The sequence below is a fragment of the Leptodactylus fuscus genome, chromosome 1, assembly GCF_031893055.1.
Source record: "Leptodactylus fuscus isolate aLepFus1 chromosome 1, aLepFus1.hap2, whole genome shotgun sequence".
Classification (NCBI taxonomy): domain Eukaryota; kingdom Metazoa; phylum Chordata; class Amphibia; order Anura; family Leptodactylidae; genus Leptodactylus; species Leptodactylus fuscus.
In genome coordinates, this window is record NC_134265.1 from 241,677,481 (window position 1) to 241,692,497 (window position 15,017).

Consider the following 15,017-nt stretch of genomic DNA (forward strand, 5'->3'; position numbering starts at 1 on the left):
CGACTCCTGGGAGCTGTATACTGCTATACCCCCCAAAAAAATTTTGATAAAAAATATTCTGGATGCCAAATTTAGCTTTATTTCACTTTAGTTGTTTCATCCCTGTCACCTGCGTGATATAAATATTAACTTTACTGGGTCAGGGCAGTAATGAATATAACAAATGTATACAGTTTTGGTAACAGTTGTCTACTTTAAAAATTGTGTCGCTATAATCTGACCCCATAACTCTTTTATTTTTCCACCGGTTAAGTTGTGTTAGAGCTTGTTTATATGGGAGGAACATTTGGAAATACAATGTGCCACACTTGTGTACAGATATACAGCACAGGATATCAAGTACAATCTGGCACATATACGGGCGCAAAATTACGCGCTGTATACAATCGTAACCCCCATTGAAATCAATGGGATCTTTTTTGAGCGCGCAAACTCTGACACGTGTATACGTGCCAGATTGCGCACCAGTTAACTCCGTGTGAATTCAGCCTTAGAGGAGCACTTTTGCCCATTGGTGTAACCTGAAGCTCTAGGGGCACAATTGGAAACTTATAAGGGAACCCCTCACCTACCTACCTGGGTGCACTTGATATCCTGTGCTGTATATCTGTACACAAGTGTGGCACATTTTTTTTCCAAATGGTATATATTCAGATAGATATCTGCTACCTATAACCTTATTTTACTTCTGGTTAACAGGTCAAAGGTTATAATGTGATGCTTTGTGAACTGGTGCCACCTACTGGACATTTTTCATATATGACAGAGGAAATTTATAAAATTGTGGTGAAATAGAAATGTGATCACAGTGAAAGATCATATTCTTTATCAATGCAAAGAAAAGGAAGACCAGCAAATAATCATTTCCATTATTTTGTTTGCACATATTACTGTAGCACACAACATTGAGGCCCCATAGATAAGACTGCAGCGAAAAGGGTTTCCTCTGTGGACTTTCTGCTTCAGTTACCTTTAGGGAAACCGCCATTGTTTCTGTAGGTATAATTGACATGCTTCACTTATTTTTCTGCAATGACTGGATGGAGTACACTTTGCAGTGACTGTAAAACCTGTGTTTCCACCACGGCCAAACCACATTTGGGGCTGTAGCTTAAAGGGTTTTTCCCACAAACATAACCATATTTAGGTTTGTAGACAATAAAAAGTTAAACATGTTTGCAAATTATTGTAAACAATTAATAAATAAACATTTTGGAGAGTTTTACAGATTTTCTCTAATCAGCTCAGTGGTGACAGTCTTCTGTCTTGGCAGGTTGTCAGCGGATACGACCATGAATGCAGATACTTTCTATGGTCTGGTACTTATCAGCCATGATTTCCTTACTGTGGTTAGGTTATCAGGCAGGGACTGTGCATGGATAAGAAAATAACCCGAACATAGTAATGAGATCATATCCAGGTTATAGGAGTATAGAAAGTTTCTACATTCATGGTCATGTCCATTGTCCATTGTATTACTTAAATTTGCAAAAAAGTTTCACTTTTACATTTAATCGGCTACATACTTAAACATGGTTATGTTCCTGGGAAATTCCCTTTAATTTTTCCTCTTCTGACCTAATTTATAATTGACATGACAAGTGTTTTGAATAAATATGAATATTAATAAAAATGTGCTCATTCAAAAACCACTGAGGCGATTTACATACTAAAGGTATATGTGAAATAGCCTTTGTAAAGGCTATGCAAGGATGTGATTATCTAAAAATGACTTTTCCCAATGATAGAGCCCCTTTAATGTCTCAGATTTTCAATAAAATTTCAAGATTCTGAAATGCTTAAAGGGGTATTCCCATGTCGCATACTCACCAGTCTTCACTGTTGTAAAATCTTCTTTCTTCCTGGTTTCTTGCATCATTTGGTGGGCGGGGTTTCACATGCAACCTGCCGTTTAGCCCTGCCCCCAAATTAGCGTGTAGCTCCACCCACCCATATTGGACTATGAAGTACAGGCAGGAGCAACTCCATTCTGTGTTACATACAGAGACTGCCTGTCTCTGCCATAATGAACACAATTGAATTAGCTAGCCTGATAACTGGGAGAACAGAAGACGTTCAGAAATGAAAGTAACTCCTCTCCCCTATCTGAGTGTAGGGAGGTAGGTCACGTGGTGTAGACACAGGAATAGCTAGATACACAGGCTCACTCCCGTGCACTTAGCCCCTCCTCCCTCCCCCCTGAGAGCAGCAGATACATCACTTGACTTTTGAGCAGATAAGTCAGGGCTGTGTCAACAATGAATTGAATAAAGTAAGTAATAATAAAGCAAGATAGTGGACAAACAAAGCAGTTTTGCTGAAGCAGTGTATTTAGGAAAAGTCTTACATCCACATTAACCAGCAGTATAGATAGGATCCTTGTGATGGGACAACCCCTTTAAGCCTCTTCAACAGTAAAGGAGCAGTGGGACATTTTTAGGTGTAATGCAAGTCCGCACAAAATATGCCCCTCTTTTTATTCCCCCCCCCCCCCACACACACACACACACACAGTATATGATTATTGGTTCCCACACTGTATTATTTTTTTGGAATAAACCGGGGTGGGGGTGGAATTATTTTCTTAATCGGCCGCTACTTATTATATTATTGCAATAGGTAGTTTCTGCTAATTTTTACTCAACCATTTACATTCATGCCCAGGCTGGTTTCCACTCCCAACTCCAGGGTGCGCTGGATGTAGTGTCCAGGTGTAAAAGTTATGAGCCACTACCGATTACAAGAAGCATGCTTCTCCCACCCCAGTTTATTCCATAAGGCACCACCAGAGACCATCGCTGCAGGTCACCACATGGTATGACCCCCCCCTCCCCATTTCTTTTGGCCCTACTCAGTACTCAGCTCTTTTCCTTTTTTGGCTACCACACAGTATATAACTCCCTTTTTTTATGGCCCCTCCCACAGTATATGACCCCCCTTTTCTTGGCTCCAATATCCTATAAGCCCCCCTTTTAATAGCTCCCATAGTATATGACCTCCGTTTTTGGCCGCCCCACAATATATGACTTCATTTTTTATGGCTCCCCCACGGTATATGACCCATTTTTGGCCCCCCACAGTATACGATCCCCTTCCCCCCTCAATATATGACCCCCTTTTTTGGTCCCCAAACAGTATTTGAGGCCCTTTTTTAGTACCTCACAGTATATAACCTCCATTTGTTATGGCCCCCACTCAGTATATAACCCCTTTGTGTTTGGATCCCACATGGTATAAGCTCCCTCTTTTTATGGCCCACACAGTATATGATCCCCTTTTTTGCCCCCCCCCCCCCCCCGACAGTATATGATCCCTTCCACTCCATACGACCCCTTTTTTGTTACCCACAAAATATATGACCGCCTTTTTTGAACCCACACACACACACACACACACACACACACACAGCTTATGACCATATTTATGGCTCTTCCACAGTATATGACCCCCATTTTGACCTCTGCTTTTTTTGGCCCCTACACAGTACACAACCCCCTTTTTTGCCCCACCGTATATGACCCCCCTTTTTGCAACCACACCCATAATATGATCCCCCTTTTTGACCCACCACAGTATGTAACCACTGTTTTTGGACCCCACAATATATGTTTTTTTACCTATTTTATAGCCCCCACTCAGTTTACAAATACCTTATTTTTAGCCCCCATACGGTCTAAGCCCCCCTTTTTGTGGCCTCTACACAATATATGGTCTTTCTTATTTGGCCGCCATACAGTATATGACCCCCATAGCATATGTCCCCCCCCCCTTTTTTTTTTTCTTTTTTTTTAAATCTCCCACAGTATATGACCCCTTTTTTGGCTTCCCCACGGTATATGACCCTATTTATGCCCCTCCCATCTTTATGTTGCCCGTTATTATGGCGTAACCCACAGTATGACTTCTTATTTTTCCCTCCATCCACAGTAGAAAACCAATAAACACAAAAACACAAAATAGTATACTAATGTGTGCAGCAACACAATCAAATAACTAAAGAAAATACACACATAACTAATAAAAATAATAAATTTCATTAATGACAGAATAAAAATTATATCAAATATAATATCACCAATAACATGGAAGACAACATGATATGGGGGGGATAAAATAGTCAAACAACCAAGAAATACCCAATCACAGGTGGCATGGGGCACTATACTGATAAGGTAATATATTATGAAGGTAATATATTATAATACACTATAAAGACAGGCCATATGGTCAATGCCAATATGTAAACACAGAAGGGAGTACAAAAAAGATGCTCAAAAGCAAACATACTAATATCCTTCAATGTGATACCAATGAAAGCAACATGACCACAGTGTAACAATAGATACAGAATAATGATACAGAATAATGACTCATTATAGATACAGATACAGAATACAGAATGCAGATATACAGAATATAGATACAGAATAATGACTCACTACTCACTAGTATACCATACCGCCTGTGGTGTGAAACACCCAATGCCCATATCATGTTGTCTTTCATGTTATTTGTGATATTATATTTCATATAATTGTTATTCTGTCATTAATAAAATGTATTATTTTTATTAGTTATGTGTGTATTTTCCCCCCTCCACAGTATTGACCCCCTATGTTGGTCCCCACACAGTGTTATATTTGTGGACTAAACGGGGAGGATGAGATATTTGTTTTTTAATCAGCTGCTTCATGCCATATTATTGCAATTGTTAGCTCAAGACCGATCTGGACAGGAATATGGATTGGAAAGTAAAAATTATCGTCCGCTACCTATTCCAATAATACAGTAAGTGGCGGCCAATTACAAAAAGCATGGTGCCCCAACCCCAGTTTATTCCATGAGGCGCTGCCTGAGACCATCACTGCAGGTCTCCTCATGAAAGATGCACCCCTGTTTCCAGTCCACCCCAAGCAAATAGTAAAACTAGTCAGTGCCCCCCAGGCAAATAGTTATTTTCTTGCAATAAAAATGTAAAAATTATGATGCCAGCTTTTCCTGTGTGGATTTTTTTTCTGCAATGTGAGGAGGGGATTAGCCAGAATCCCACCCACTCTGCAATTACTGTAAAATGCAGTGTTTTCGCAACATGGGGCTTCAGCCTAAAAGATGATCTTCAGCAGGATTGTAACTTCACACACAAAGATATTTTCGCTGTGCCTCTAATAGACCCTACAACAAATGGTTTAGAAAGAATTGTGAAGGTAGTAGTCTCGCTATAAACATGGCACTATCATAGAATAACATGTTTCACATAAGTCATTTGGCAAACTTCTATCTTTTAGGGTTGGGTAGTCAATTGTAAGTGCCATTATTGTGCAGTTATTTTATCTAAAGGCATCCATGAGGTGTAACAGATCTACCAAACAGCTCTGAGTGATAAAATATGCTACCTACAACCACCACTAGAGGAAGCTCAGTGCTTAGGAATTAATACAGCCACTGCTAAACACATTGGAAACTGTGAAAATCTCCTTACACTTTGCTCCATTTAGAGGCAGTTGTAGAAAAATGCAGTGGGTCAGTGTCGGGTTTAGGAGTGCATCAGGATCCTTTCCCTATACAGGCACCAGATCAGTTGTGTGGCCTGTCTACATCATAGGAGTCAGACTCTGGCCTGTGGGCCAAATGTTGCTCGCAGGGTAATGATATTTGAACCAGAGAAAATACCAAATGTCTACCAGAGTGTATAGCTGAGTATATCATGGTGTAGCAAACTGTATTAAGCTTTACTTGTTCCAGATTCTATAGTTAAGCAAAATAAAAAAATTTTGTATATGAAAAGTTTTATTCTTATATCTTACATAGTTACATAGTAGATGAGGTTGGATGAAGGAATCACTCCATCAAGTCCAACCTATAACCCTAGAATCCCCTACAGTGTTGATCCAGGGGAAGGCAAAAAAAACAAACCACTTCTCTGATGAGAACGAAAAACTTTCTCAATTGTACTCATTTTTACAATAAATATCAAGTTTGGGTTGTGACTAGAGATGAGCGAACAGTAAAATGTTCGAGATTCAATATTCATTTCGAATAGCCGCTCAATTTTCGACTACTCGATCGAATATCGAACCCCATTATAGTCTATGGGAGAAAATGCTTCGCTACAGGGGATCCTACCATTTGATTCAGGAGGGTCACCAAGTCCACTATCACACCCCAGGAAATGATGCCAACACCCTGGAATGCAACTGGGACAGCAGGGGAAGCATGTCTGGGGGCATCAAGTATCTTTATTATGTCGGGATCCCCTGTCAGCTTGTGATATGCCGGAGCTGACTTTTTCGCATAGGAATGCATTGACCAGCGTTGATTGGCCAGTCTACAGGATTCGGCCAATCAACGCTGGTTCTGCCTGAGGAGGCGGAGTCTAAAATCGGTCCACAGCAGTTTCCATTCTGGTCCGATTTTAGACTCCGCCTCCTCAGGCAGAACCAGCGTTGATTGGCCAAATGCCGTAGACTGGCCAATCAACGCTGGTCAATGCATTTTTATAGTGAGATATAGCAGAGCTGGCCGTGCGGTTAGCCCGGCTACTCCAGACAGATGAAAGAGCTCTGCACTACACCCAACCATCCCTCCAGCTACTCCTCCTGTACTAACACGACTAGCTCAGCTTGGCTATTCCTTAATACTATTAACACGCTCAGTTCGGAATAGCCAAGCTGAGCGTGTTAGTCTGCTGCATATCTGCCAGCTCTCCTACATCTCCTACACGCTCAGCTTGCCTATTCCTTAGTACTACTAACACGCTCAGCTCGGCTATTACACTAAGGAATAGCCAAGCTGAGCGTGTTAGTAATACTAAGGAATAGCCAAGCTGAGCGTGTAGGAGATGTAGGAGAGCTGGCAGATATGCAGCAGACTAACACGCTCAGCTTGGCTATTCCTTAGTACTACTAACACGCTCAGCTCGGCTATTACACTAAGGAATAGCCAAGCTGAGCTAGTCGTGTTAGTACAGGAGGAGTAGCTGGAGGGATGGTTGGGTGTAGTGCAGAGCTCTTTCATCTCCGGTGTCTGGAGTAGCCGGGGCTAACCGCACGGGCTCTGCTATATCTCGCTATAGGAATGCATTGACCAGCGTTGATTGGCCAGTGTACGGTCATTCGGCCAATCAACGCTGGTCAATGCATTCCTATAGGAAAAAGTCAGCTCATGCATATCGCAAGCTGACAGGGATCCCGACAAGATAGAGCCCCAAAGAGCTAAGTGAGTGACATTCCCCCCTAAATAAAGGTTATCCCTAGCTAACCCTGCCTGTAGATCTGTCCCTGTCTCACATTCATATAGTTCACAGTCCCAAATTAGTCGAATGGTAAATCCACCATTCGTCTAAATTGGAGGTTATCTGTTTCCGGCCGCCAATTCCTTCTTCCAATTTTTTTTCACTGCCTCCGTTGTCGTATTTCCTGTCCCACCTCCCCTGCGCAGTTATTGGAGCAAAAAACGCGCCAGGGAAGGTGGGAGGGGAATCAAATTTTTAGTGAGTTTGCCACCTGGTGTTCGATTGGAATCGAACACCTCGAATGGCCTGATATTCGATCGAATATCAATTCGATCGAACGCCGTTCGCTCATCTCTAGTTGTGACCCAATACCTTCATCAGTGTTTTGAGTGATTTCTGGCTTTCTCTGGGAGCTTATGGTGTCATCTGCATTTATTTACAAGGGTAGCTTCCTGCTGTCTTAGCCTACAACTACCATGATGCATTGCAGTTCACTCAGATCCCCCCTCTCACTTCCTCCCACACAGCCCCTTCTTCCCGTTTTCCTAACTAGCCCGCAGACTACAAGCCCTATCTACCTACTTAATTCATCCCCCAAACTCTTCCCCACCCCATCATACTTACCTATCTTCTCGTCCTAGCTTAGGGGTAAAGTTTTACTTTATCCCGGGCAACCCCTTTAAAGATAAGTCACAGGTAAAGAGCAAATTGATCAATCCATTGGAAGTTGGAGTATGTTGCATGCTGCATTTGGATGTGTTCGGCAATGAGAGAAGATGTAACTCTAATAGATGCCAATGCTTGCCCTGGTTATATTCTATTCCTCTTTGAGGAATATACTGTCTGTTAAACAGGTGATTTTCACTATGACCCCTCCATGTTTGCATATCCTCTGCTAAAAAACCTAAAGATTAATTTTGTGTTGTCTTGGTTGTATTGGTGGATGCTTATACAGTTAATTATGGCATTGGATTATAATGGGGGCAAATGGGAAGTTTCTCAGTACCCTGTAAAGGTGATTCTACAGTTTCCGAATATGTCTCTTTTGTTCAGCTTTTCATGAGCCTCATTTTCATGTAAATTACAGTTTCATTCATATGCAAATAATGGGGAAAGTTCCTTGAGGGAGTGCCGTTTTCCTCTCCTCTTGAAAAATGCAAGCAGCGCTTTTCTCTTGGCATTTTATGCCCTTTTTGAGCCATGCATTTCTGCAGGTAACCACATTTTTAAGCGGATTAAGGGGCTTGGGGACCCCCTGAAAGGAAATCTGAACGCAGATATGAACCTAGCCTAAGCTCTTCACAATTTTCAGCATGGGTGAGCAACAATTCATCTGCTGGGACATGTAAAAAAGAATTTTCGGGGATGCCCCATGTTTTTTTTTTTGTTTTTTTTTAAAGGTTCACGTTCCTTTTACATTAAGCTTTGTCCTTTGCTTATAGGGACATCCAGCAAGCAGGACTTTTCTCTCTGCATTTTTCAGCATTTTTCAGGCAGAAACTGTGTGGAAACCTGGCTGACTCCATTATAGTCTACCAGTGGGTAACTGCTTTTTAAGCGGGTTAGCTTTCTGTTTTTCGGTTCTCCAAGCGGACCCAAAGAACGGAAAGCTGAACGCTAGTGAGAACCTAGCTTAAGGCTAAGGCCCTACGGGCGTGAACGCATTGCGGCTCTTTCCGCAGCGCTTTTAAGAGAAAGTTCACAGAGTTTTCCTCTGCGGACTTTCTCTTAACATTATATCTATGGGAAAGCCGACGGCGTTTCCGTAGATATAATTGACATGCTGCGATTTGCAAAGCCGCAACGGCTTTGTGTCCACACTGCGATCTTTTCCGCAAACTGGGGATGGGATTCGCATGATCGAGGCGTTTACGTCCTGTGGGGCCCCAGCCTAAAGCTGGATTCATTCAGTTTTTGTGTTCAATCATAGAAATATAAAAAATACATAATGGGCACAGAATGGATCTATTAAACAACAGATACCCATAGAATTCGTCAGATCCCATTGTTTATAATGGTGTCATTTTTTGTCCAGGATTTTTCACCGAATCTGTACAGGAGGATCCCGATGAAACCTCTGACTGAGATGTGAACCTAGCCTAGCAAGTAAGTATTTTAAAGCTAAGCTTTACATGAAGTTTCCAGTAAACCTTTGTGACTTTTCAGTTGTTATCATCTCCAAACAGAAAAAATTTAATGTAAATGCAAACTGAAGCCTTAATAAGTAATCTTATAACAAATAGGTGTCAGCGAGAATGACAAAGCAGTAACTGAGTCTGGTTCCTTTTCCTAGTCAGTGACTTCTATGTTCAGAGAAAAGAAACTGAAAGGTATAAAGATATGATACATGACTATAGGTATTAATACATGATTCACTGTGGCCGTGTACATGAGAAAAGTCTTCTCTCCAACTGCTACAGTAACTGACAATAATACCTTCCCAGTAAAACTAAACATTAGTTACATGCCGGTTTTTAATATACTGACTATGGTATATCAAAAAGTGTTAGATTTATTTTTTATTATACGTCTTTGGAAAACTTAGTGACAATATCAAAAAGAACAAAATGGCATCTAAAACATTACCTTTAATAGCCAAATATAAAAACATGTATTACAAATATTAATATCAGGAAAGTCCCACCATGGGTCAGGTAAGATGAAAGGAAATACTCACAGCCCCCTCCAAAATTTACGGGGACACGTCGGTCCTATGAAAATAAAACCAGTGGGTCTTACCATATCCAAGATGAAGAGGCCCAAAATGAGTGCAGTGCTATAATGTGTTGAATCGAGGTAAGCTGGACCGCACACAATGGTGCCACAATTGTAGAGAGGAAAAAAGGAAAAGAAAACACCTAGACCCTAAGTAATCAAGCAATGGGACTAAGTAGACCCTAAATCCTATCCAGGGTCACCGCCCTATTTGACGTATGCCCTGTCCGGAACCTATCCCTATTCTGGGAATCCTCCAACACTGATCCTACCGACTATCAACAATAAAAGACAAATAAATGATGGCAACTATCGTGTAATGCACAATCCGCATATAATGCACCACGCAAATGAGTTCTCTCGCAGCACTGGGGGCAGTCTCCAGCGTTCAAACAGCACTGGGGGCGTCCCCAATGCTGCGAGAGAACTCTCCAGCGACTCCTCCATCTTCTTCTGGAACGGCCTCTCCCTGCGTCTTCTTCTGGAAATGGGTTCAAACTTCTACACATCGGGCCTCAGGCAGAGCTCACTGCACATGCCCACAGCCATTTTCTTGTCGCCGCTTACCTCAGCTTACTGTGTACCAGAAATCCTACCGAATGGCGGCGCAGAGAAGGCATCTAAAGGTAGGAGAAAAATAGCCTTTCTTAAGGCTATTCCTACGTGTTAGTCAGAAAAAATAGCATTTTAATGATAGAATCCCTTTAAGATAGTTGTGCAGTCTGTCAGCAGGCTCAAACATCTTTTCTGTTATGTTCATGCTGTTCAATATAGTGTGAATTGCTTTAAAGGGATTCTACCATTGAAATGAATTTTTTTGGCAATCACACGTCGGAATAGCCTTTAGAAAGGCTATTCATCTCTTACCTTTAGATGTGGTCTCCGCTGCGCCGTTCCTTAGAAATACCGGTTTTTACCGGTATGCAAATTAGTTCTCTTGCAGCGATGGGGGCGGGCCCCAGCTCTGAAAATGCGATGGGAGCGTCTCCACTGCTGCTCAAGAACACACTCCAGCGACACCTCTATCTTCGGCTGGATCCTCCCCTTCTTTCGTCTTCTTCCTTCTGCGTCACCTCCGACGCCTGCGCAGTTGGCTCTGCCAGTGAGACACTAGTAGAGCTGACTTCGCATGCCGGCCGGTGGCCATTTTTTGGGAGGCTGCTCTTGCTCTTGTAGTTGAATACAGGAAGCTGGTAGTGACATACCCCAAAAGACTTGCAGCTGTAATTGCAGTGAACAGTGGCGCCAAAATATTGATATAGGGGGGCTGTCACTTAAAATCTCATTAAAATCCATTTAAGTTTGTGGTTGTAAGGTGACAATGTGAGAAAGTTCAAGGGGTATGAATACTTTTGCAAGGAGTTGTAGATAAATTTACATATGACTTTTTATGCTTTCAATCATTTAGAACTGCATTTTGCTGCAATATAAATATTACAGAGTAGCACCAATGAAAAGGGAATAACATTGTGGATAAGTGATCACTTTTTTACTATGTCCAAACCCTTTATAAGACTAAAGCCCCACCTTGTGGGCCGCAGCAAAGTTTTTCCAACAGTTTTTTCTTTGCACATTTTGTGTTTCAATTATACCTATAGAGAAACCGCCAGCATTTCCGAAGGTATAATTGGCATGCTGTGATTTCCAAATCCGCAATGGTTTTGGAAATCACAGTGTGTCCAGATCACACATTTTTTTTTGCAAAGTGTGGGTGGGATTTTCTAGAACCCCATCCACCTTTCTGTGAGTGTAAGGGTCTAATGGTCAAACATTTCAATTGAAACCAGGTCAGACCTTATGAGTGGAGCTCAGGTGCTGCTGGCTCATGGGACTGTGTTGAATATACTCTATATGTCTATAAGGATGAGGTATGTACATAGTCTTCATTCATGGCAGTGAAACAGTAGATGCTTTATAAAACTTTTTGTGTCAGTGATCAAAATGACTTGTAATTAGTGACTTACCGTAATTACCACTGACATCTGCGTGCGCAAACTATGAAAAAAGCTAAACACCAACACAAAAGCTACAAACACTATGGCAGTTCAGTATTCCTAATACAGCATTGTGATTTTCTGCATCTAACATTTTAGTATGGGTGGTTTTATATGTGAATGTAGTCATAAAAGTTAGATAATCTCACGACTAATGTTTACCAAATATTTCTTTTCTTCAAGTTTGACTGGCATATTTTTTGCAATTTTTAGTCAATTTTTTGATAGGAGTCATTGGATTGTATTATTAATATCGGATCTATGTTGAAAAAACATTGTCCTAATTCAAATTAAAAAAAAAAGGTCAAAAACAGAAAAAAAAACATTCAATTGTTTATGCTCGGTAGGCAGAAAGGCATTAAAGGGGCTCTATCAGCAAAATCATGCTGCTAGAGCCCCACATATGCGTGCATAGCCTTTAAAAAGGCTATTCAGGCACTGTAAAAGTTAAATTAAACTACCCCCCCGTTTTAAAATAATAACTTAAAAAAGAATGTTCTCTACTTACGGAACGTGCACCCTGGGCGGGCATTCAGGGTGTGTCTTCATCTTCTTCCCCGCCTCTTCTTCCTCCGATGTCTTCGGGTCCCGTCCTCCTCCGGCGCTTGCTCGCGGACACTGATAAAAAAAAATAGCCCGGGCGCATGCGCAGTAGCCGTAGTAGAAGCCGCGTGCTACTGCGCATGCGCCCGGGCTATTTTTTTTTATCAGTGTCCGCGAGCAAGCGCCGGAGGAGGACGGGACCCGAAGACGTCAGAGGAAGAAGAGGCGGGGAAGAAGACGGCGCACCCTGAATGCCCGCCCAGGGTGCACGTTCCGTAAGTAGATCACATTCTTTTTTAAGTTATTATTTTAAAACGGGGGGGTAGTTTAATTGAACTTTTACAGTGCCTGAATAGCCTTTTTAAAGGCTATGCACGCATATGTGGGGCTCTAGCAGCATGATTTTGCTGATAGAGCCCCTTTAATGAAAATGTATCGGTGCCACATCAAATTCTCATTTTTTCTGTCATTGCATGTATGTAAATGAGTCAAAGTGGCATATCAGGAATTATTTTATATTAACAAGAGCTTGAATGTCTTGATCAAAACACATGAAGCACTTTAAGTAGGTTTCCAGATGTCTTTAGAGTCCTTAAAGAGTAGAGACATTGACTACAACTGGAAGCATTAAATATCACACTAAAGCACAAATATGGAGACTATGGTCTGTTTGATAAGTGACACAATTAAAGGGGTTTTCCAAGTCACATTGATAACCTAACCTAAGGATAGATCATCAGTATCAGATCATCGAGGGTCCAATACCCAGACCACACACAGATCAGCTGTTCTGGCTGTCTTTGGACATAGGAAGCAACACAGGGGAAGCAGAAATCACGGTCTGCTGTTTAGTGGCTGTGGCTAATAGGAGCCAATCTACAATATGCCTATTAGGTGGACTGGCACAGGATGTATCAGTAATGTGCTCAACTTAAATACCATCAGCAAGACTGCATCTATAAATAAAAATGCTGACAAAATGTTCCCAGGTAAAGAATATCAGAGTGCGCCTTTATACATGGTGGCAGCTATTGGCTGTAAATGGGTCCAAACCTGGGTGTTATTTCTTTATGAAACACATCTATATAGGAGCTGGAGCTCTCGTCCACTAAAATGACCCCTTTAGGGCATGGTACACCACCAGATTTGTTCTTAACTATAGTCATGGAGCAGCTTAAAAAGATCTAACTGAAAATGTTAATGTCAAAAGAGCAGAATGGTCTGGTCTATGCTCCTTGGAGAATGGCAACACTATAATTATTAAACCGTCTAATAAGGGAGATTAATATATTGATATATGTCAGTGGATTCTTCATGATGTCAATTGTCATGAAAGGCTGTCCGGCTGTCCATTAGAGTACTTTAAAATGTCTCAAAGGGTGATTCCTGCTCAAGCTAAAAAGGGCAATTTGATAGATGATGGAGAATATAACTTTCTTTGTCACCGACAAATACAATTGGCTACTTTCTATAACTTACCCAAAATCCACAAAGGCTTGTGTCCACTGAAGGGTTGGCCCATAGTATCAAGCATCAATAGCTTCATGCAGAATGCTAGTCTCTATGTGAACCACATTCTGCATCCCTCTGTCCTTGAACTTGTCGTAAGTGAGGGAAGCTACGGATGTCCTCCTTAAACTGGATGGCATTGTTTGTGAACTTGGTTGGCTAGCCTGGATGTCGAGGTGCTCTTCAGCTCCATACCACATGATAGAGGGTGTGGGACGGTGGAGGTGTCCCTCGGCTCCAAAGGTATTTTCCAGACATAATACTTTAGTGTTGGCTCTACATAGATGTGTGTTGGAACACAATTTCTTTGTTTTTGACCAGACATTCTTCCACCAGTATAGAGGAGTTGCAATAGGTAGCCCATATGTGCCCATTTATGCTAACCTCAGCCTGGGCTGGTTGGAGAAACATGAGGTCTTCTCAGAACAGTTGGAATGCTGGATGTCATCTGACACTTTTTGGTTAAGATATAGTGATGATGTGGTTATACTATGAAATGATACCGGAAAGAGAGGTTTGTGAAACTGGTCGAGATCCTCAATAATAATGATCTTGGCCTTTTCCTGACATATGAGATACAGCAGATCAGTATCTCAAAATGACCAGCTGAGAATGACCATGTTTCACAAAAAGATATCCACAAATAATCTTTTGAGGTGGGAGAGTTGACATCCAGGAACCACAGATGGATTCCGAAAGGCAAATTTCTTAGGGCCCGCTCTGTCTTATCAGCAAATAACCTCAGTTTATGCAGTGGGGTTATCCAGAGAGAATCCTAAGGGAAACCTATGACCATTGTGTTAATATGAATCGCCATAAGCTCTTACCCCTAAACCCAGAATTGAATAGGACGGGATCAGGTTTATCAGTATCTTTGACTCTGCGCATGAAGAAATACACTACTGATCACTATATATTGGGGTATCCTCAAGGCTGACCCAGATATTGAGGATCTCATCCGACCGTAAAATTTCATAGGGGTTTTATTTTGAAAGATAGATTGGTGCATCCTACACAGCCAAACA